The sequence below is a fragment of the Hemitrygon akajei genome, chromosome 7 (assembly GCF_048418815.1).
Source record: "Hemitrygon akajei chromosome 7, sHemAka1.3, whole genome shotgun sequence".
NCBI lineage: Eukaryota > Metazoa > Chordata > Chondrichthyes > Myliobatiformes > Dasyatidae > Hemitrygon > Hemitrygon akajei.
The window spans coordinates 119,489,514-119,513,986 of record NC_133130.1 but is presented as its reverse complement, the minus strand read 5'-3'; positions in this window follow the sequence as shown (position 1 = coordinate 119,513,986).

The following is a 24,473-nucleotide window of genomic DNA, read 5'->3' as shown; positions in this document are numbered from 1 at the left end:
CCAGTGAAGCCGAAACAGAGGACGACCTTATTGCACCACAACACAACGTTAGTACAACCTCAATTATTTTACTGATATGGTGATTCCATGCCAGCTTATTATCCATCCATATGCCGAGACTTCTTACCGCTGACACGTCAAGAGTTTGACCATATAATTTCCAATCATCTGCGGATCTATTAGTCCTCTTTGAAAAACACAAGACTTGTGTTTTAGCTACAGAAAGATTTAAACCTCATTTAGTTGTCTAATGTTCAACTTTTTAAATTGTGATTTGCATCCTATCTACAGTAAAATTGAAACATCTACCTTTAACCCCAAAAGCTCCATCATCTGCATATAGTGATATACACACCCCAGAAACTATCTCAGATAAAATACCATTAATCATAATATTAAATAATAAAGGACGACAAATACTGCCTTGTGTGGTTTCATTCCCTATTTCATAGAAACACAAATATAACTTACCCAACTTACCTGCACAGATCGACCAATTGAAATAAACTTTAGAAAAAAAGCAATCTTCCCCTGAATCCCAAGTTCCATAAAGTTATCAAATTTTCTTCCTTCTATCAATATCACATGCCTTTTCACCATAGAAAAATTGCTATTATAACATTTATATTTACCTGTGCTTTCCCAATATCATCTTCCGAACATAAAACTGAAAGAAATGTTACTCTACCCTTTCGAAAACCGATTACAATGCGAAATATCCTCTCTTTTCCAAATTATAGTTCAAACGGTCTATTACCATACGTTCCATTAGTTTACATGAATGAGACAGGCCAACAACTAGAAGGATGAAACGTGGAGAATCTGTTATTTTGAATAGACACTATTGCTGCCATTTTCCACGAGGACCGATGGTCGTCTCACCTCTAAATGCGATTAACATATTTTAATATTATCTCAAGGGTGTTGTCAGTCACATATATAATCACACAATAGCATGCATCATACATCCTGATTAATAACAGCCTTTTAGATACACACCAAGAAAACTCCACATCAGTCATAATATCATTGCTACAGCTGATACTTCCATTCCAACACATTAGGGTGTTCACTTCGAACCTCGACCCTGCATTGTTTAATCCCTTCACTTAAAACATCCTGATTATGACACGCAGCACATGACCCAGCGAGTAACTCAACATTCCCTATCTTAGAGACAATCATTTCCGGAATATTATGATCACTGCGAAATCCCCGTTATCTTAATCATTCCCCAAACATCTCAAAGTTTAACATCCCGCCCAAATGCATCACAATATAACCTCTAGTAAACCTTATCACAACCTTCACCACATCCTTCATCTGGATCTGTGCCCTTTTATAATTAATAAGGTCACTCGGAGACTGATACTTCTTTACTTTTCTAAATAAGTTATTTTTATCTCTAAATGCCTCTGCACACTCCTCAGTCCACCATGCTGCAGCATTTCTCCTATTAATGCCCTTTTTCATAGCAATCACTTTCAACGCAGTTTGATGAATAATGTGACGTAACATTTCATTACAAAAACCCACATCATCCTCTCAACCTTTCAGCCCTGGCTGACGCTCATCACATAAAACATTAAACCACTTTCGTTCCTGTTGAATCAAATATTTCTGCTACAAGTGAGTCATACGTTTCATTCACATTCACAACTCGATTCCATGCCCCTTCCTAAAAATGACAATATCACTCCCAACTAAATTATCACGCCTAATGGCAATATAATCCCGTACTACAAAGAAGAACTTTTGTGCTGCTTTCACAATAATTTATTTTCATTATGACGACATGATGTCTGAGCAGTACAAGACACCACATCCGTCATAAACATCACAAACTTCATGTTATCCTTCAGTAAGGTTTCTATAGTAAGGGAACTGTAATGACAACGTATATCCACTGATGTCGCAGACTGTTCTATGACTTTCATTTCACAGCTTGTAACACCAGACAGCTAGCCACTCTCGTGTTGATCATTTCCATCAACATCATTTACAGACGTATAGGCATTACTCCCCCAGAGATTCGAAGACAAATTGAAAAAGGTAAACAGAACTCGGATCCACGACACCCTCTACATCATCATATGCCAGTTTCCAACCGCCTAAAATCGAGGAAAAGCTTTGCTGCCGCACGGAACATCTTCCCAAACACGGAGGATTGACCTCTGGCAACAAACAGAAGCCAGAACCCCACCAAACAGTACAGTGCAAGACCCCACAGAAATGTTGCCAGACGGTGCACTGCTTGAAAGACGGAAATGGACCTGAATTGTAGTAAAAGGTAAGGCTTTATTTCATAGATATGAAAGTGTTTAGGCAACACCACAAACTGACTTTCTCATGGGGACTGTCTTGGTTTAGTGTTCCAAAAACAATCTACAGCAAATGTATTAAATGACCTACTGTAACCTACTGGTAACCATATGCGATTCAATACATTTTCACAAGAAACAATGACAGAATTTACTTCAATATTTTGTGTTTGACAAATGATTCCCTTGACGTGCATATCTAAAGTGAATGCGGATTTAATTGATAAGACACCACGGAAGTTTCAGTCATCTTTGTTGGTGAACGGTCCCTCAAATGGTCTAAATTTAATCACAATCTGTCACCGCAGAGATTGCAGCTGTCTGATGTAATCGGTTGTTAAAAATTGAAAAACTTTTATTTTTAAATCTGTTAAATTCTGTCCCTTTGGAATTGCTAAATGGTACTAAAAACCCCAAGCATGTGCTTCCTCGACATTTCAGTCCGTGCCATCCCCTGTAGCACAAGGGAACAGATCACTGGACAGAGGAAATGTCTACAATGCTGGATAGGTACAGTAGTGTGGAGAAAATATTGTACGTGTTAATTGCCGTCATTGGAATTCCTGGTGAGTGGCAGAGCAATTTATGTTTGGTATTTCTGTGTGTTAACCGGTGTGAACCTGTTTCAACTTGATGATCATTGTACAAATATCCGTCAGAGATATCGATCTTGTCAATTTAACATTCTGATTTTTTATATTCAACAGCAAACAAAACAAATCATCTGTCTATCCTCTAACTCAGGAAATCGACTCGAACGTTATTCTTGCCGTTCATGACAAATTGTCTAGATTCATCCCAGTGCTGGGAGCAAGCAATTTTCCGGGAAGGGTTGATTGGAAGGGTTTTAATGGGATTTTTTCCAGATTTGTCCCAGAGCTGGAGACAGGCAGCTCTCCGTGAAGGTGTGACCGTGAGGGTTTTAAAGATACCTTGTCCGAAGTTGTGCCACTGATGGGGACAGGTAGCTCTCCGGGAAGGCGTGACTGTAAGGTTTTAATGGGAGTTTGCCAGAGCTGTCCCAGTGCTGGTGGCAATTCTCTGGGAAGGTAAGTCTGGGAAGGTTTGAATTGTACTTTGTTCAGATTTGTCCCAGTGTTGGGAACAGGGAGATCTCTGGAAACGTGTGACTGGGAGACGTTTACATTGCAAACTTCACTGTTTCTCAGTGATTGATTAGAGTGAACCCCTGGTCCTGTGTTTCACATTCCATGTGGAGTCTGTCACAGACGGATCCCACTGCCCGTTTGTCGATAAGTGGATCTGATCACCTGAACCAGTTTCCATTGACTTGCTGCCGTGAGTTATCCAATTAAAATGTGTTTAAAATTAATAAAAACAACGGAGCTGCTCAGTCTCAGGTTACGAAGTTGTTCTTGCTTTCCCTCTGAGACCCATTGTAAATTGGGGCACCGCTTCTTATTGAAGAACGGTCTCGGACGAAAGGAGATTTTGTTCAATTCCATGTATTTTGCCGGTAATTTCTGTGTGCTGCTCCCCTCTGTATCCTTCTAGGCACGATCAGATGCTAAGTTTACGCAGATCTGGTCTGTCACGGTTAAATCAGTGAAACCTGCCCCATCAGCGATTGCAATCGGGATTAGCAGGGATAGCTGTTGTTCGTGCAGCTTGTTTTTTTATTGCCAACGATTGCGCACAAAACGTTTTATCTCCACACTGAAGAAGGAAGGTCAGAAACCCGTGTCTGATGTTAGATTAGCAGCTGCTCTTAGACTCCAGCTGTCCTGAGCTTTGGCTGAAACCCGATCCCGTGTTAATTCCCGGAGCATGTGTTCAGTAATTCTCATGTCTCTTCTCTCTCTCTCTCCAGTGAATTTAGTGGCGATTGTGATCCTGTCCCGGAGAAAAATGCAACCTTTCTACCTGCACCACTCGCTACCTGGTGGCCATGGCAGTGGCCGATCTATTGACTGTTATCATCGAGATCATTTTGTATCAATCAATTGGTATTACTTCCCATGAAGTTTTCAGAGCATCACAACTGTCTGCAAGGTTATCGATGTACTGATGTTAACAGCCACCGACTGTTCTGTCTGGTTCACCGTCACTTTCACCTTTGATCGATTCATCGCCATTTTGCTGCCAGAAAATGAAAACAAAATATTGCACCGGGAAAACTGCGGCTGTGGGTCTAACAAAACACCGGCTTACTGTCCTGTCTGAAAAAACATTTCCCGATTTAAAAATTTTTAAATTGATAGGTATATGGATAGGAAAAGAATGGAGGGTTATGGGCTGAGTGCAGGTCGGTTGGACTAGGTGAGAGTAAGCGATCGGCACGGACTAGAAGGGCCGAGATGGCCTGATTCCGTGCTGTAACTGTTATATGGTTATATGGTACTTCACATGGGAATCCTAGGTGATTATCGACAAAATACCGTGGTTCTGTCCACTCTGGACAATTATTTCACTGAACCTTGGTTAAGTCGGATATGACTGGCTTGATACGGTTGTAACTCAATTTCTCCCTTTCACTGGGATATTGCTGCTCAACGGTCTGACAGTCAGACACATTTTAGTGGCCAGTCGAGTCAGTAAGTGGCTGAAGGGTCAGAGCAAGGGGAAGAACCGCAGTGATGGAGAGCAGGAGGAGGTCTGTGGTTTTACTCTTCGCCCTCTCTGGCAACTTCACCCTCCTGGATGACATGGGTTCAAAATGTCATATATTATCAGGTCTCAGGACAACGTCACGATTTCAATGACTCTGAAGGGATCTTTCACTACGCCGAAGTTTTGCTGAGTGATTTCAGCTGCTGCACGAACACATTTATTTATGCGGTGAGTCAGTCGAAATTCAGGGAGCAGGTGATCAGAGTGGTGAAATACCCTGTCATCTCGGTGCTTCAGTTCATTAATAAAGCCGCGTCCTGAGCACAGACCGGAAGCGGCCTCAGTGTCTCCACTCCGGGCTCCAGCTCCGCACGTTCTCCGGCTGATCACCCAGGTGTTATTCCAGGTTGGGTTACCCCATCGAACAGCAGCTCCTGGAAATTAGGATAGTGTGTGGGGTGGATGGAGGGAAGGGGCAGATCACCATCCTGGATAACCAGTACCTCATTGGAGCCGCCGGATGTCAGTGAACGATCTCCGGATTCCCGTCCACACATTGTACTGTGGATATGTTCATCTATTTCCATTCCCACCCACCAACCTCACAGTCCGACATTCCGACAGGACGGCGGGGGTCAGGTCCTATGCTGTTTGACCAATCCAATATCAATCACACCAGTCTCCGCCTTCCCTTTGAATGACTTGCTAAAGAAAAGAAACAGGGGGTCTTTGGAGAAACGACATTTGAAGAGGCATTCTCGCTCTGGACTGGAGTGTGGTGTAGAGAATTTGAAAATAAAACTTTCAGTGTTTTTTTTAACCTGATGAAAGTTAAGTTACCCCAGCAAACGCTATGGATTGTATGTAATGAAACACAATATCATGTAATGAATTAACGTCATTCACATAACTTAAGGAAGTTTTGCATGAAGCTATCAAACCTCAAAGGTTGTAATGAAGACTGCAATTGATTTTTTTCGACCTGATATGCTTCACTTTCTAATACAATCTGCTCAACTGTTTCACAATGACAAAACCTAGACGATTCAAAAAAATGTTTTCCATCACGACATAAGAGGTAATTAAGTATCGTATGCCCAAAACTAATTACTGAGAATATTTAACGCTCCCTTATGTTCATGAATTATTTTCCTGATATATTTCTTCCATCTCAGCTGATTATTCATCCTCGTGAATGGAAACTTAACACTGACACGTCTTCAAGAGTTTGACAACATAGTGTCAAATCAATTGCAGATCTATTAACTCTATTAATTAAACAAATAACTTGGGGCATTAGCTACTGAAAACGTAAGTCCTCATATATTTACCCATTGTTTAAAATTATTAAATGCTAATAACATCCAATATAGAGTACAATTGAAATTTCTACCTCTAATACTTAAAGCTCTATCATCTGCATATAGTGATTTATTCACCCCAGTGAATATCTCAGAGAAAATACCATTAACCATAAAATTAAATAATAAGTGATTAAAAATACTGCATTGTACATTCCGAATCTCAATCTCATTGAACCCGAATGTAAATCACGCCCGTAATGATACACGACCGTGGCGGTGAACGAACCCAAGTGCAGAACACGGGCATGGAGGCAGAGTCGTGAGGCGTTATTAACGTAGCGAGCGTGGAGTCGGTATCCAAGAGCGATGCTTGTCCTAGAACTGGTAGTCCTAAAAACCTTGAAACGAGGTTACTCACATCCGAGTCGACCAACGAACTGGCAGCTCCTGGTTGTGATCACAGTGTTTTGATACTGCATTTGCTTACAGAGAGCAAGTGTTTGTAGTTAGTTGAACCTGGGAATGATTGGAACTAAACGAGGTGATTGAGGCCCAATTCCTGAGGTAAATAGCCAGGTGGGCGATTGCCAGAAGGGACCAAGACTGTACCCCCCCCCCCCTCAACAGGAGCTTCCAGGCTATCCTCAAGGCTTGTCTGGATGGTCCCGATGAAAATCCTGGATGAGGGAAGGATCTAGGATGAACGGGCGGGGGACCCAGGAACGCTCCTCTGGACCGTACCCTTCCCAGTCTACCAGGTATTGGAAACCCCTGCCCCTACCACGCACATGCAGCAGTCTTCGGACGGTGTATGCCAGATGGTTATTGATGATATGGGCAGGTGGAGGGGGGGGGTGAGTCTCAGCCGGAGGACACAAGGGGCTGACGGAAACTGTCTTTAACTGGGAAATATGAGAAGTCGGGTGGATGCGCATAGATCTTGGCAATTTTAGGCGGACCGCTGCGGGACTGATAACACATTTGACCTTGAATGGTCCCAGGAAGTGAGGCGAGAGTTTCCTATACTCGTTCTTGAGCGGGATGTCCTTGGATGAAAGCCACACCTACTGCCCCGGTTGGTACTCAGGCGTCGGAGTCCGGCGTCGGTCTGCTGTCTTCTTATTTCGATCTGTTGATTTGAGTAGAGCCGTGCGTGTTTCCTCCCAAATCTTAATGCACCGATCGGTATTGTCCTGAACCGACGGTACCGCAATCTCCTCTTCTCGTGCGGGGACCAGCAAGGGTTGGTACCCAAGGGAGCACTCGAATGGAGACCTTCCAATGGCAGAGCTCAGCAAAGAATTGTGGGCGTACTCAACCCACGGAAGGTGGTCGCTCCAGGTCGACGGGTTGTTTGCCATTACACAACGTAGCGTCGCCTCCAGGTCTTGGTTGACCCGTTCCGTCTGCCCGTTCGTCTGGGGGTGGAAGCCGGATGACAGACTGACCGATGCACCTAAGGTTTGACAGAAGGCCTTCCATACCTGTGAGACGAACTGGGACCCTCGATCAGAGACGATATCCACGGGGATTCCGCGGAGGCGGAAGACATGGCGGACGAGAAGATCTACGATTTCTTGAGAGGAAGGGAGATTAGGGAAGGCTACGAAGTGCACCGCCTTGGAGAACCGATCTACCACGGTGAGTATGGTGGTGTTTCCATGTGAAGGGGATAGATCGGTGACGAATTCTAGGGTGATGTGAGAGCACGGACGACCAGGGACAGGTAGAGGACGAAGTAAACTCGCAGGTTGCCGATGAGTGGCTTTTTCCCGGGCACAAATGGAATATGCCTAGACATAAGAACGGGCATCCGCCTCCATGGACGGCCACCAAAACTGCTTATTCAGGGGCGATAGGGTCCGATCACTCCCGGGGTGGCAGGCGAACAGACACGTGTGCCCCCATTGGAGAACCTGAGGCCTGACGGAAATGGGCATATACAGGCGATCGCCGGGTCCATTGTCCGGGTCGGGTTCATCCTATTGGACTTCTATTACTTTGGACTCGATCTCCCAAGTGAGTCTGGCAACCATGCAGGATGGTGGGAGGATTGTCCCTGGGCTGGAAATGTCCTTCTTGGAGGTGTATTGGCGGGAGAGTTCGTCCAGATTCCCGTTCTTGGACCCTGGACGGTACGTGAAGGAAAACTTGAACTGTCCAAACAATAATCCTCACGGGCCTATCGGGAGTTCAAACGTTTGACGGTCTGAATATACCCCAGGTTTTTATTATCAGTCCATACCACAAACGGTTGTTCTGCCCCTTCCAGCCAGTGCCTCCATTCTTCCAATGCTAATTTGACTTCCAGGCGTTCCCGAATTCGTAATCCCGCTCGGCGGGGGACAGTCGGCGAGAATAGAAGACGCAGGGGTGAAGCTATTCGTTCGAACTTGATCGGTGGGACAGAACTGCTCCTATCCCGGAGTCAGAGGCGTCCACCTCGACAATGAATTGACGGGCTGGGTCCGGATGGACCAGGATGGGAGAGGTGGTGAAATGTCTCTTCAGGTCGGTGAACGCCGAGTCAGCTTCGGAGTCCCAACAGAAAGGGGTAGTAGCCGAAGTAAGCCGGGTAAGGGGGGTCCGCCACTCGACTGTAGTCTGTGATAAATCGGCGGTAGAAGTTTGAAAACCCCAAGAATCGAGGAAGTTGTTTGCGGTTCGTAGGCCTAGGCCATTCTTCCACTGCCCGGATCTTCTCGGGGTCTGTTCTCACCTGCCCGCTCTCAATGATACAACCCAGGAAGCTGACCGAAGGAACGTGGAACACATTTCTCCGCCTTCACAGAAAGTTGGTTTTCTCACTGTATCTGGAGGACTTGACGGGCCTGGTGAACATGTTCTTACTGGGTGCGATAAAATTTCAGGATATCATCGAGGTAAACGAATACGAACCGATTAATGAAGACCCTCAGTACGTTATTGATGAGGGCTTGAAAAACGGCGGGAGCATTTGTGAAGCCAAATGGCATGACCAAATATTCGAAGTGGTCCACAGGTGTATTAAAGGCCGTCTTCCACTCGTCCCCTCCCTCACCCTGACTAGATGGTAGGCGTTCCGAAGGTCCAGCATTGAGAAGATGGTGGCTCCATGCAGTGGTTCCAAAGCCGAACTAATGAGGGGGTAAAGGGTACTTATTCTTAACTTTTATACTGTTTAGGACTCTGTCATCAATACCAGGACGAAGCGACCCGTCTTTCTTTTCTACGAAGAAGAAACCGGCGCCACCCGGGGTGGCTGAAGGCCTGATAATGCCCGCCGCGATGCACTTCTCTATGGCATCTCTCTCCGGTCGGGATAGGATAAGAAGGCGACTGGTGGTTAGCGAGGCCCCGGGGAGAAGGTCGATGGCGCAATCATATGGGCGGTACGGAGGCAGGGAAAGGACCCGTTGTTTATTAAATACCGGTCCCAGGTCATGGTGTTCTGTGGGAACTTGGGAGAAATCGAGGGTTTCCGGGGCAGGCGGGGTCGCGGTAGGTTCCTTGGGAGATGGGGCTGACCGCAGACTGTTGACGTGGCAAGACTGGCTCCATTTGGCTATCCTCCCGGTAGACCAGTCGATGTGGGGTTTGTGTTGGGTCATCCATGGATACCATAGAACTACCGGGGCTTGAGGTGAACGAAAGAGACTGAATCGTAACTCCACCCGATGGTTGCTGGATAGGATCAAGGTTAGGGGCGGCGTACAGTGGGTCACCCGAGCCAGCTGTTTTCAGTGCAGGGCCCTTCAAGGTATTGAAGGTATCAAGGTATTAGGTATTCCAACCTGGGATGTATTCCAGCCTGGGAAGCCATGTCTTCGTCCAGCAGATTGCCTTCGGCACCGGAATCCATCAAAGCGGATAGAGACAGAGATTGTCTTTGGTAATTCACGGTAGCCGGGATCTGCATCTGAGTCTGGTGAGCTGAAGGGAGTATCGTCCGGATCACCAGGGCTTCCTTTTTCACTTGTGAGCCCTCCCTTTTGACCGCTGAGGCAGGTATCCCGGAAATGTACTGGCTGGTCTCAATAGAACCAATCCCCAGCTCTCCCCCTCCGAAGTTGGTCGGACGGGGAGAGCCGGCTCCGTCCCTGCTGCATCGGTTCCTTCCCCAGGGTGGTGGGGACAGTCGGAGCAGGAGCTACACTTGGAGCGGCTGGGGAAGGGAGGCTGGCTGAGACTGATAAGGTGGACCGTGGGCTTCTCCGAGGAACGAGGCGACTGGTTCTTTCTCTCAAGTCGCTCTTCAAGTCGATTATCTACTCTAGTGGCTAGCGAGATCAGAGAGTCCAGACTGTCCGTGTCGTCCCTCGCTGCCAGTTCATCCTTTATCTTGTTCGAGAGGGGCGTGTCGGAACATCTCCCATAGGGCCTTGTCATTCCACCCTGCGTCTGCGGCTAAGGTTCGGAACTCGAATACCTTGCTACGCTTCGCAGAGGGTGGTAAATCTGTGGAATTAGTTGCCACAAGCGGCTGTGGAGGAGAAGGCTTTGGGTGCATTTAAGGCAGAAATTGCTAGTTTCTTGATTAGCCAGGGCATAAAAGGATATGGGGAGAAGGCAGAGGAGTTGGGATATCTGGAGGAATTGGACCGGCTTTTGAATGAATGGCGGAGCAGACTCGATGAGTAAAATGGCCTACTGCTGCTCCTATGTCTTATGGTCTTATGGTCTTAAGCTATGTAATAAATAACCAAGTACTGTGCAAAGATAATAATTATTTCATTTTGCTGCTTAATCGGCTGGACAGGTTTTCACACAAAGTGCAGTGAATTATACTGTGAGAGCTGGATTCAGTGCTTCACTGAACTGCAACACGAAAGCAAAATATTCTAAATATATATAATTTCCTCTGCGTTAGTCCATAGATACACGTATTGGTGCAGGAACTGAGCAGCATCGATATATCCTCAAACTGTTGTATGATAAATGTAGGTGTGCTGTATATTTGTCGTTGTAAAGAACGTTTTTCGCCGTCCAGGTCATGGAAAACACAATATTGGTTATCCACAATAATATGAAATTCGCTAATAGTGCGAACAACAAAATCATTGACTTTCTCCGGTTCTTAACTTGCGGATCATTTTGGCCCACACTGTTGATCCGAAGTCCATGACGGGCCATATACCTGGGGGTTAAAACAATGAACAGCAGAATTAAGCCAAATGGTAACAATGGTGTCAGGATGGTGTCAAGTATCTCATAGCTTCTCCAAGGGATAGGGTATAGTACTCGGGTTTGGGAATACAGTCTGAGTCTCCTACAAAGTAAAATAGAAATGATTGAACACCGCTTCCTACACCCACAAACATTATCATCACTATCGTTGTTCTTTCCGTACAATATCGTATCCGCAGCTTTTGAAGGCAGATAGCGACATAGCGATCGAAAGTGAAAGCGACAGTCGGCCAGACGGAACAATCGTGGTTGCAATCATCAGGATAGGTCCAACCACACACATCGGATATTTGTTCAGGAAATCAGCATAGTGATAGAGAGCTTTGATTTTATCGAATACCACTTCAAGGGTAACGACCATCAGATCCACTGCAGCCATAGCTACAATGTAGCAAGTGATACAGCTGAACAGCCCACAACTTCTGCGAGACAGTATCACAATAGCCGTTAAATTAACTATAAAGAAGGGAAAACATATCGTGATATACCGTGTGCAGTTTTGGTTTTACTGTGCGCAGTTCTGGTTTTACTGTGTGCAGTTTTGATTTTACTGTGCGCAGTTCTGGTCTTCACACTTGAGGAAGGACATTCTAATCTGGACGCAGTGCAGAGGAGCTTTACCAGGCTGATTCCGGAGGTGAAGGAGTTAACCAATGAGCAGAGGTTGGGTCGCCTGGGATTATACTCTCTGGAATTCAAAGCATTGAAAGAAGATCTTACAGAAACATACAAAATTTTGAAAGGGATAGATAAGATAGAAGTAGGAAAGTTGTTTCCATTGGTAGGTGAGACGAGAACCAGGGGACAACTAGGGGACTCCTTCTGTCACGATGGAGAAGAGAAACAAGAGTTCATAGATAGGAATACTAACAGAACATTGTTGCCTAGACGAATCACTCTGACAAATGAATCTCATGGCCAAGGTCAGCTGCTCTGTCCCCACTGGGTGCATCTTTGTGTGATCGAGACTTGCTGTCACCACGGTGAGAATATGGCCCAAGTGGTGAGTGAGAGACACTGAAGCGGGACGATATTTCACAGACTTTAATACTCACAGTGTGAAAAGAAAAATAAAACAGTATAACACTTGGCCAAACAGGGCCGTTAACTAAAACTCTTTAATAGATAAACGAAGTTTACACTGCGGCTGAAAAGAACAACTAAAATCAAAACGAATACGGCGAGTCTTCAGAGTCAGTTGAATCGGCAGTCCATTTTCTCTCAGGCAAGGCGGGATACAAACAGGAAACATTCCTGTGTTCTGTTCAAGTCTCGACCAATACTACGACGTAATGAATGGAGATACATACTACCACAATTAAATAAGAATTAGCTGACACGTGCATATTCACGAACGCAAATACCTTATCCATTGCGCTGCCGAATCCGTGGCTGTGACTGGATTACATGTTTCCTTGCTTTCTGTAGTAGCCTTTCATGGGGAACCTTATCAAATATCTTACTCAAAACCGTAAACACTACGTCCAGGGCCACGCCTTCATCAGTGTGTTTTCTTAGATGCTCAGAGAATGAAATCGGGCTCAGAAGGCACGACCTGCACTTGAAACGCCAAGCTGACTATCCCTAATCAGATTATGTCTCTCCAAATGCTCAAAATTCCTGTCCCTCTGGATCTTCTCCAACAAATTGCCCACCACTGAAGTCAGACTAACCGGTTTATAATTTCCTGGGTTACCTCTACTCTCTTTCTACAAGAAGGGAACAACATTTTTAATCCTCCAATCCGCCGGAATCCTCCCGTACCTATTGATGACGAAAGGTCATCGCAAAAGGTCATCAACTCCGCCCGCCCCCCCCCCCCCTCCGCTTCCCACTGTAGCCTGCGGTATAACCAATCGGGTCACAGTGACATATCTAACCTAATGCTTTTCAAAAGCTCCGGCACATCCTTTTTCTTAATGTCTGCATCCTCAAGCGTTTCAGCCCGCTGTAAGTTATCCCACAATTGCCATAGACTTTCTTCCTAGTGAATACTGAAGCAAAGTATTCATTAAGTACCTCCATTACCTCCGCCGACTCCATGCACACGTTTCCAATTTCGCACCTGATTGGTCCTATTCTCACATGACTCTTCACAAGCTTGGACATTGCCTCGGAGTTTTCCTTAATCCTGCTCATCAACGCCATCTCAGGGCCCCTTCTAGCTCTCCTAATTCCATTCTTAACATCCTTACTAGCAACTTCGTAATTTTCTAGATCTCTAACAACAGCTAGTTTCTTGAACCTTTTGCAAGCTTTTCTTTTCTTCTTATCTATATTTTCTACCATCGTTCTTCAACTCTACATTCCTTTCCAGGCCTCAATAGAACGTATTTATGCAGAACTCTCTGCAAACGTTCCCCGAACATTCGTCACAATTTTGCCATGCATTTCCCTGAGAACATTGCTCCTAACTTATGCTCCCAATTTCCTGCCTAATAGCATAATATTTCCCCCTACCCCAATTAAATGTTTTCCCAAATTGTCTGCTCCTTTCCCTGTTCAGCGCTGTTGTGAAGGAGATGAAGTTGTGGTCACTACCTAGAAAATGCCTTTCCACTGAGAGATCTGATACCTGACCAGGTTCATTTCCCATTACCAGATCAAGTACAACCTTTCCGCTGGTTGGCGTACCTACATATTGCGTCAGGCACCTTCCATGAACATACCTAAGAAGCTTCAACCCATCTAAACCCCTTGCGGTAAGGAGATGCCAATCAATATTCGGAAAGTTAAATTCTCCCATTACAACAACCTCAGCCTCTTCTTTTTAACCGATGCATCTATACTTCTGGAAGAACCAAGTCTCTGTAAGCCTTTTGGCCTCTTCTTTTATTCCAACAGGAAAATAGGAGTACTGTATTCTGTGTATTTCAGTTTGAAGTCTTCCCGCTTACTAAGCATGCCTTTGATATAAGGAACCCATCCTAATCGACATCACACCTGATACAGATCCTTTACGATGCAATCAGACCTGGTTGTTCACCAATTTTAGGATCTCGAATTGAACACCAATCCAATGGTTCTTCAAGCTAATGACAGTAAGATAATTGGGCACACGTTTTCTCGTACACACGCTTCTGCCACCTACCCTCTCGTATACGTATTCGTATACAATTGCTCACTCGTCAATCAACAGGCTCTGCTTTCCACAACCCGAGCCGATTCCAGCTTTAATGGAAACCGCTACGCAACACCACGACGCATGCACACGGCCAGCCTCAGCGCCTCAGGATGCTCACGGCAGTGATACCAACCACAGCAAAGGGACAGAGCTATCTCGTCCAGTTAGGAGAGCGCCAACCACATTATCAAGAAAAATTAGCACCATGGAGGCTTTGGTGCTATTGCTTCATATCTTATATCCGGCATTAGGACGAAAAAATACGGACAGCCTAGTTAGGCCGTGTGGAAATAAAAGAGTGACATTATCGTCAAGAGATGATGCCAAACGTCGTCAGGAAGCTGGAAAGAGTGGGAGCAAACAAGAATCGGATGAGACCAGGGCCGCACCACTCCAGGATCAAAGGTCAGGACAAAAAAAAAGATGACAGAAGAAGAGACAGAGGAGAAGAGTTATGCACGGCAGGTATTTGACAGGCAGATATATCTGGCCCTCTGAAGCTGTCGGATGGATACTCGGATTTCTAATTCACGAGAGGGAACCAGCCGTTGTTCGCCTTCATGCACCTTCCCCAACAGCAACAAGAATTCTTTCCAGATAATGCTGCTGTGAAACTGAATAATGATATGGCTAGAACCACTTTAACAGAATTCATGGATCTTTGCACTCGTGATACGGTTGCAAGAAACCTGTACGATGCGGATATTCCCAGATTCTACACTTGGACTAATAAGAGATGGGAAAGAAGGAGAATGGGGAGAAGAGTGGAGGAGTACTCCGGGATTTTGAAGCAAATGTTCTGTGTCGCGTGTAGACCGTTTCTCCACGAAGTGCTGACTTCTATTATTTGAGACGTATTCTTCATCACATAAAGGGACCAATATATTTTGCATCATTGAAAACACATGATGGAAACATCCTTCCATCATTCAAAGATGTCTGCAGAGAGAGAGGATTGCTGTAAGCTGACGATCATTGGCAGCCAACTATGGAAGAAGCAGTGAGAACAAGAATGCCCAGAACAATTAGAGATTTGTTTGTCATTTTGCTAACAAACACTGAAATCACCAATCCACGGCAATTGTGGAACCGGTTCAAGAACGCAATCTTCGACGATTTCTTACAAATGGAGAGAACTATCAATGATCCTAATATCATGATCGACGAGAGACATCATGGACAAGCTGTTTTGCATTTCCAAGAGAAGCTTGAGATCTGGGCAAAGCATTTGAAGAATATGTCTTTCAAACAGCAAGAAACTGTACGATTACTCAAAGTGCTGGCAATCTGGAATTATTGCGTGAACTGAATTTAACAGAGACAAACAGCAGGAATTTATTTTACAGAAGGAGCCCCCATTGAATAATGAGCAAAGAGAAGTATAAGAATATGTGTACGACTGCTTGGCAAGGAATCTTTCTTCAATAATTTTCGTTGATGCAAATGGAGAACGGGCAAGATATTTGTCATCAGCTTGATCCTCACTAAAGTTAGGGGAGATGGAGCTGTTACTACTGCTGTAGCATCATCAGATATTGCAGCAATATTGATGTCTGGTGGTAGGACAGCGCATTTAAGATTCGAAATACCCCTCAAAGTCAATGAAGATGCCCTTTGTAATATCGATATAAACACCAATTCTGCAAATTTACTCCAAAATGCGAGGCTTATTGTCTGGGATGAGTGTCCCATGATTAGGAGGGAGAGCTTCGAAGCCGTGTACCGGACTCTTCGTGATGTATGCGGCAAGACTGAGGTCTTCGGGGGTATTTTAACCATTTGCTACTGCCATTTCCGTCAGCTTTCAGCAGTTGTGAAACACGGAAATGATGTTGATGTGGAGAATACATGCATAAAAAATCCTACTTAATGGGAAGCTTCATCAAGTTTCAATTGAAGAGAAACATGCGATTGAGTGAGGGAGAATGACGATATTCTGAGTTTTTATTGGATGTTGGAGAAGACAAGATTGAAAAAAATGAAAACGATGAAATTGAATTACCTGAAGATATGATTCTGCCAGCTGAAACTATGGAAGAATGCATTGATTTCATCTACCTGACATTCGACATTCCTGCAGAACTGCTCTCGAGGAATTCTATCTTGGTTCCTCTCAATGAAATGATGCGAAAAATAAACATCACATGCATTAGATGCTTCCCTGGAATTATGAAAGAATACTGTTCCTTCAATGCCGTAAGTGAAGGAGATAACGCCACTCGTTTTCCAACAGAATTCCTTGTTTCGGTCGAACTCCCTGGATTGCCACCACATAAACTGGAATTGAGGAGGAGATATTCCATCATTTCAATGAGGAACTTGGATGCACCAAGGCTTTGCAATGGGACGCGAATGTTGGTGGAGGATCTGCACGACAATCTCATGGTAGAAAAGATAAACACTGGTGCGTTCAAAGATGACATTGTCATGATCCCAAGAATTACTCTCAATTTATCAGAAGGGGAGCATGTCTTCCTTCAGCGGAGCCAGTTCTCGATACGACCATACTTTGCTCTGACTATACATAAGGTGCAAGGCCAAACCATGGAGAATGTGTTAAGTTATCTGGAGAAACCGTTATTCCAGCATGCTCAGCTGCATGTGGCTTTAGCCGGGGGAAAATAAATGAAAACGTTAGGTATTCTTGCAAGGTGGCAGATCGACCAGAAATGTTGTCATCAAAACTGTCCTTCGTTAAACGAGGAGCATTTGTCTTGCTACGCGTCTTTCTTCTTTAAAAAACTGAGTTTTTCTTCTTTAATTTCCAAAGCACATCACATCAGACTGCACTATTTTTCTCTCAATGGGTGCCCCAACAAGTCAACCAGCTGTCCAGTGAAGCATATGAATAAAATTTCCGATTCCTGCCGTGGATTTTGAAACGGTAAGGTTACGGAGAAAACCGCTGTTGAATGCACCTGAGATGGAGTTAAATGCTGAAATACTGCGGCGTTCAATTAGCTGTAGGAATATAATAGGGTGATAATGCTGCTTTTCACTACCCTGTGTGTTATGAACACAACCATCAACACATTTGTTTCTGGTGTAAATACTGGCATGATATTTTCTGTAATTTATAGATTAAACTCTGTAAACAGATATTTCAGCTCCTGCTTTATCATAAAGTACGGTGTACTTGGGCTTATCACCGCAGTGTCCTGGTGGAAACTGATGCAGGACAGCCAAACAAGGTCACCCACCAAATAATTCCAAATTGTTAACCACTATAACCACAGAAATACACATACAGACACGCACACAAACGTGCGCGCGCGCGCGCGCACACACACACACACACACACACACACACACACACACACACACACACACACACACACACACACACACACACACACACACACACACACACACACACACACACACACACACACACACCTATGCACTCTTTCCATCTTCCGCTCGCGCACGGACCCCCTCTCTTTCACACACACACTCACATTCTCCATCTCCCTCTTTTTCTCTCTCTCTTTCTCTCTCACACAGTCACTTACTTCCATCTCTTTCTTTCTCGCTCTGTCTCCCTCACGCGCTCGATCTCTCGTCAGTTCGTGCACTGTATTAAACTATTTGCCATTTGCCGATGTCACTGTTCATAACTTTCTTTCCCGAAATGGAAGACATTAAATAAGATATTTTACTGTTAAGTCTGCAAATATATCAAGGGACAGAAGAAAAAAAAACAGAAACGACATTTAAGCGGTCGCACGACCATGTTGCAGAAATAATGCAACGGTAGCAGCATAATTGAAAAAAATAGCAGTGAGTTTGGAGAACGTAGAATCCAAAAATGAAGAGAGGGTTGATTTGCAATTCACATCAAATGTAGATTAATAGCAGAGAACGACAGCACTGGAGAGACAATCAACAAACAGGAGACATTCAGTCGGATAATATGAGAGTGTGTGCTTCATTCTCTACCTGCTTGTGGCGGGTAGAGTGTGAAGAGGGATGGTTCATTCTGTACTCATCGATCTCTGGTGCAACGTGAGAGTGTGGGGTTCATTTGGTTTATATCAGCCCCTGGTATATGCTGAGACTGTGAGATTCTGTAGGTGTCAATCTCTGGTTCAGTGAATTCATTTTATAAGTACCAGTCTCTGCTACAGTGCGAGAGTGTGGGTTTCATTCTGTATCTGTCCGTCTCTGCTACAGTATGAAAGTGTGGATTTAATTCTGTATCTGTCAGTCTCTGCTACAATACGAAAGTGTGGATTTAATTCTGTATCTGTCAGTCTCTGCTACAGTGTGATGGGAGTGTTGGTTTCATTCTGTATCTGTCCGTCTGTTCAACAGTGCGAGAATCTGCGTTTTTTTTTTAAATTCTGTATCTGCCAGTGACTGCCACAGTGTGAGAGTGTTGGTTTCATTCTGTATCTGTCAGTCTCTGCTCGAGCGTTAAGTGTGTCGTCTCTGTCTTGTACTTGCGAATCACTGATTCAGTGTGAGTGGACGTATGTTTTTTCTTCATCTTTCCCGCTGTTCATCAAATCAAGTAAATAGAGTAAATCTGGTAAAAATCTGAAAATAAATTCTGTATTCCCTGAGCTATTTTTTTTTAACAAGAGTCTTCTGCAGTTGGTTCATGTTAAAATTGTGAGATAGACAGTGCACTGATGAATGATGACGTTTGTATGGTGCAGTACATCCTGTGTAATAGAGTCATATGGCAAATAGACCATTCGGCCTGACTTCATTATGCACGCTATTCGTTTCTCAACCACATAGAGCCGATTGAGCAGCACCTAATCTGTAATTTTCAACGGCTTGACAACAATGTTGTATGAAAATATACAAAATATGGAAATTAATTAAGTTAAATAAATAAGTGCGTAAATAAATACATAATTTGATAAGAACAAACCTCTCAGAGGCAGCGCGTTTCATGTTCCAGCAGCATTTATATTGCTACATTTCCTCAGCAAATCTAAATTGCTACCTTCACCGTGGATCTCTGCACTTCTCTGTTTGCCGATTCTGTTATCCTTTCCGCCATGCGCAACAGAGTATCAATTCATTCCGGCGATGGCCCATTCATAAACAATATAATATTCATTTCTATTTTTTATGACAGCGTCAGGCTGCTCTGTAATATGTGTTTCATAATTTTTCATGGAGAGTGATGGGACGGTGTAGAAGTAGCTACAATCTGTGCCTGACCCCGGAGAGTGTGTGATAGGGCAGGGTCGAGGAAGCTTCACTGTTTCGGACTTCAGTGATATACTGTATTTAATCAAGCAACTAATTCTGTAGAACCCCTGTCATGCTATCGCGATGCTGGATCCTCAGAGATATTGTCGCCCGGGAAATTGACCCTGTTCTCCCTCTCCAGTCCTGAGCCATCAACGGGGGCTGCTGTTCACTCCCCAATTCCCATTCCGGAATGCTGCTATCAGTCCCTCCGTCATCCTGATGTTGTTGTGCGAGGCATGCGTTTCCACAGCGTTCAGCGGCCGGACGGGTTTTGGCGGTTGATTGCGCTAAGAATCTCGGAACTGCTGATGGGTGGGGAGGGGGTGGTGGTGGAGCTAACCAGCCTCAGGCAACCGAATACTTTTGTGAGAGCCGTTAATAGGTTTCAGAGGAGAAACCCTCATAAACAGACATGGTCAAGGGAGCAATTGATGGGTTACGGTGACCATGGGAACTACAGAAAAATTGGGTCATCCAGTTTAATACGAGTGGCGTAGAAGATACATCATAAAGAAATAAAACTTTATTTAATGGCTGATCTAATCATTATTCAGATAAACCGAAGGCAACTATTTTAGCTTTAGGTCTCAGTATAAGGAAGCGTTTATTTTATTTATTTATTTATTTTTAATTTTTCTGCGTCCCTGGCAGCTATTGCGATAGTCGTTTTCTGCAGGTGCGATCGTAATGCAATTTACGTGAAAAGCAAAAACAATGAACTGCAACGGCATATGGAACAAATTCGCATGTAGAATGGGGCATGCATGATGGGGCATAACTGTGGAAGAAAGAAACAGAAAACCTACAGCACGGTACAGGCCCTTCGGCCCACAATGTTGGAAAATTACCTAGATTTACCCAAAGCTCTCTATTATTCTAAGCTCGATGTACCTATCCAGGAGTCTCTTAAAATGGTTTGGAATTAATTTACATTTGGAGTGGATATTCCGTTTACCCTTGAGGACCTCAGCGCAGTGTATGATTCCACGTATGCTATGCATGTGAGATGTTAACTTTGCTGGAAGCGTTGTGAGTCCGGGATATCGTCATGAAGATATACGTTATGGACCGTATTTATTCTGTACAATTAATTGCTTAACTTGGTTAGAATCCCTGTCTTGTAAAACTCAATATGTTTGCGCAGATCTATGAGTCCGAGGACTTGAGGTAATTGCGGACGCTTCAATATATTCGCTGCAATTTCGTCAGGTTCTGGTTATTCTCATCTATTTGAAGGGGCCGTCCTGTTCCGCTACTTTGGAAGGAATTCCCTCATTCGTTGTTTTGTATAGGTCAGGCAGATCCACTATTCGAAGCCATCTGGTAATGTTGAGGTGTAATATTCCTGACTTATTTCAGGGACAAAAAATGCTGAATTACGTGGACATATCGGGAGATTACACATAGAAGCTGTTTTTTGGCATTGTAGTATTCTTATATTCTCTATCATTCGGATATATTTCAAAGATAGATTATCTGCATTTTGTACTGTGTTACTTTAGAGCTTCTTCTCGGACATAAGTGTCAATATTACATTTATTTTCAATTGTTTGACCGTTTAAGATTTCTGGTAATATACCCGAATTATAAAGCTGTCGTTTAAAATTTCAGATAGTTTAGACGGATTTCTTTCTACTGCTTGATGAGTTACCAGTCTGCGTCTCATGCTGAGAAGAATTGTGGTTCAGCGTTGCTATATTATCATTGCGAGGAAATTCATTATTTTCTGGAGTTTAAAATTGCGCCTGATCTGCTATTTATTTGACTCACTCTCCTGTGAGGTTTGCTCTTGCGAGGGAATTTTCTTTTTGTTTATTCAGTATATTTTCTGGGTTTAAGATTATATCGGACATTTTATTCTCAGAGAGAAAAAAAAAAACTGTCATTATACTGTTGAACTAGACTCTGCATCCAACATGATAAAGCAGATTTATGTGTGGTGTTACATGTACAATGGGACAAGGCCCGGAGATATTGCATTCATTTAGAGATTGCCCAGCCTGATGTGTTGGAATGTATTGAACATTTCATTATTTTTATTCTGAATCTCGTTCATTGTTTGGTGTGATCAGATTGAAGTACATTCTGTATATTACGCTACCAGGGTCACGGTTCATTAAAGAGAGGTCACTAATAATGCTGAGCTGTGTGATTTTCATGTTTTTTTTGTCCCAGGCATTTGTACAATTTCAACTCATGTATTCCATCTGAGCCCTCTGCATTTGTTTCATGTTCCGTCAACTTTTATTATTGTCGTGATCAATATCGGACTGCAATATAGACGCTTTATCGGCCCGCGGTGCTGGAGGCTTATTTAGAGCTGAAGATGCTAAAAGCGTTTTTCACATTGCTCTGCACGGTCGTAATTTCTTTGCCAGGTGTATTGCTGATTCGCCTTTGATCTTGTCTACATCAGTTTGCAATCGGATCTAATAATCCTGACCTGTGGCACTGTAATTCCAAATTTCACTTGTATTCTCATAGTCACAACTATTTATATGCATTTAATAAGGACTTCAGAAGCTGAATTGTCTGAATAGATAAAGTATGACTGGCTATGTATTATTTTCCAAGTGGATTGCAGTGCTTTAAAAAGGATAGAGAGGGGGGAAATGGGGAGGAGGGGTGTCATTACTGGTCAGGGATACTATTACAGCTACAGAAAGGGTGGGTAATGTAGCAGGATCCTCTTTTGAGTCAGTATGGGTGGTAGTACAGAACAGGAAAGGAGCAGTTACTCTACTGAGGGTATTCTATAGGCCCCCTGGTAGCAGCGGAGCTACCGAGGAGCAGATTGGGAGGCAGAAATTGGAGAGGTGCAAAAATAACAGGTTTGTTATCATGGGTGACTTTAACTTCCCTAATATTGATTGGCACTTGATTATTTCCAAGGGTTTAAATGGAGCAGAGTCTGTTAAGTGTGTCCAGGATGGATTCCTGTCACAGTAGGTTGACAGGCCGACTAGGGGGAATGCCATGCCAGATATAGTATTAGGTAACAAACCGAGTCAGGTCACAGATCTGTCAGTGGGTGAGCATCTGGGGGACAGTGATCACCGCTCCCTGGCCTTTAGCATTATCATGCAAAAGGATAGAATCAGAGAGGACAGGAAAATTTTTAATTGGGGAAGGGTAAATTATGAGGCTATAAGGCTAGAACTTGCGGGTGTGAATTGGAATGATGTTTTTGCAGGGAAATGTACTATGGACATGTGGACGATGTTTAAGGATCTACTATGGACATGTGGACGATGTTTAAGGATCTCTTGCAGGATGTTAGGGATAAATTTGTCCCTGTGAGGAAGATAAAAAATGGTAGGGTGAAGGAACCATGGGTGACAGGTGAGGTGGAAAATCTAGTCAGGTGGAAGAAGGCAGCATACATGAGGTTTAGGAAGCAAGGATCAGATGGGTCTATTGAGGAATATAGGGTAGCAAGAAAGGAGGTTAAGAAGGGTCTGAGAAGAGCAAGAAGGGGGCATGAGAAGGCCTTGGCGAGTAGGGTAAAGGAAAACCCCAAGGCATTCTTCAATTATGTGAAGAACAAAAGGATGACAGGATTGAAGGTAGGACCGATTAGAGATAAAAATGGGAAGATGTGCCTGGAGGCTGTGGAAGTGAGCGAGGTCCTCAATGAATACTTCTCTTCGGTATTCACCAATGAGAGGGAACTTCGTGACGGTGAGGACAATATGAGTGAGGTTGATGTTCTGGAGCATGCTGATAATAAGGGAGCGGAGGTGTTGGAGTTGTTAAATACGTTAGGACGGATAAGTCCGCGGGGCCTGACGGAATATTTCCCAGGCTGCTTCACTAGGCGAGGGAAGAGATTGCTGAGCCTCTGGCTAGGATCTCTATGCCCTCATTGTCTACGGGAATGGTACTGGAGTACTGGAGGGAGGCGAATGTTGTTCGCTTATTCAAAAAAGGTAGTAGGGATAGTCCAGGTAATTATAGACCAGTGAGCCTTACGTCTGTGGTGGGAAAGCTGTTGGAAAAGATTTTTAGAGATAGTATCTATGGGCATTTAGAGAAACATGTTCTGATCAGGGAGAATCAGCATGGCTTAGTGAAGGGCAGATCGTGTCTAACAAGCCTGATAGAGCTCTTTGAGGACGTGACAAGGCATATAGATGAGGGTAGTGCAGTGGATGTGATCTACATGGATTTTAGTAAGGCATTTGACAAGGTTCCGGATGGTAGGCTTATTCAGAAACTCAGAAGGCATGGGATCCAGGGAAGTTTGGCCAGGTGGATTCAGAATTGGCTTGCCTGCAGAAAGCAGAGGGCCGTGGTGGAGGGAGTACATTCAGATTGGAGGGTTGTGACTAGTGGTGCCCCACAAGGATCTGTTCTGGGACCACTACTTTTCGTGATTTTTATTAACGACCTGGATGTGGAGGTAGAAGGGTAGGTTAGCAAGTTTGCAGCCGCCACAAAGGTTGGTGGTGTTGTAGATAGTGTAGAGGATTGTCGAAGATTGCAGAGAGACGTTGATAGGATGCAGAAGTGGGTTGAGAAGTGGCAGATGGAGTTCAACCCGGAGAAGTGTGAGGTGGTACACTTTGGAAGGACAAACTCCAAAGCAGAGTACAAAGTAAATGGCAGGATACTTGGTAGTATGGAGGAGCAGAGGGATCTGGGGGTACATGTCCGCAGATCCCTGAAAGTTGCCTCACAGGTAGATAGGGTAGTTAAGAAAGCTTATGGGATGTTAGCTTTCATAAGTCGTGGGATAGAGTTTAAGAGACGCGATGTAATAATGTAGCTCTATAA